We start from the raw sequence: 372 nt of genomic DNA on the forward strand, positions 1-372 counted from the left end.
AAGAGTGTCCCCACCCTAGAGGATCCCGAGACAGGGAGGATGGTTACTTACTCTTCCCAGCTTGTTGTGTACAAGAGCACCAAGTTCTGGAGCACCAGCACCCTCTGAGGTCACTGCAGAAATCAGGCAAGCTGCAAAACAAAACCAAATATATATTTTCATTTATGAAGAGTCAAGAGGCATTAATGAAAACTACTGAGCTTGCAAAGCTGCAGGATACCAGAAGAAGCAGCAGGAGCCTGGGAATCAGAGGAGCACTGACAAATGACTGAGTAACCCACGCAGCCACCTTCAGTTTACATCCTTAAAGCCATCCACGTCCTACAACGCGCACACAGGAGAAGTAAAAGCAGAACAGAGGATCCAGGCATT

At 47.6% G+C, this 372-nt stretch overlaps 1 protein-coding gene across 13 annotated transcripts in view; it reads right to left on the reverse strand.

The window, feature by feature from the left end:
- APBB2 (amyloid beta precursor protein binding family B member 2) overlaps nucleotides 1-135 on the reverse strand; it is a 107015-nt gene extending 106880 nt beyond the window's left edge. For 7 of the 13 annotated variants that reach the window (XM_031055408.1, XM_031055403.1, XM_031055383.1 and 4 more), the window contains exon 1: nucleotides 52-68. The gene's annotated coding sequence lies outside the window, so the exon portion shown is untranslated. Of the gene's footprint in view, nucleotides 1-51 lie in introns of all 13 variants that reach the window. The other 6 variants (XM_031055387.1, XM_031055347.1, XM_031055392.1 and 3 more) reach the window with 1 other exon arrangement.
- Nucleotides 136-372: the final 237 nt, after the last annotated feature.

Source organism: Geospiza fortis, unplaced genomic scaffold (assembly GCF_000277835.1).
Source record: "Geospiza fortis unplaced genomic scaffold, GeoFor_1.0 scaffold40, whole genome shotgun sequence".
NCBI classification, from domain to species: Eukaryota; Metazoa; Chordata; class Aves; order Passeriformes; family Thraupidae; genus Geospiza; species Geospiza fortis.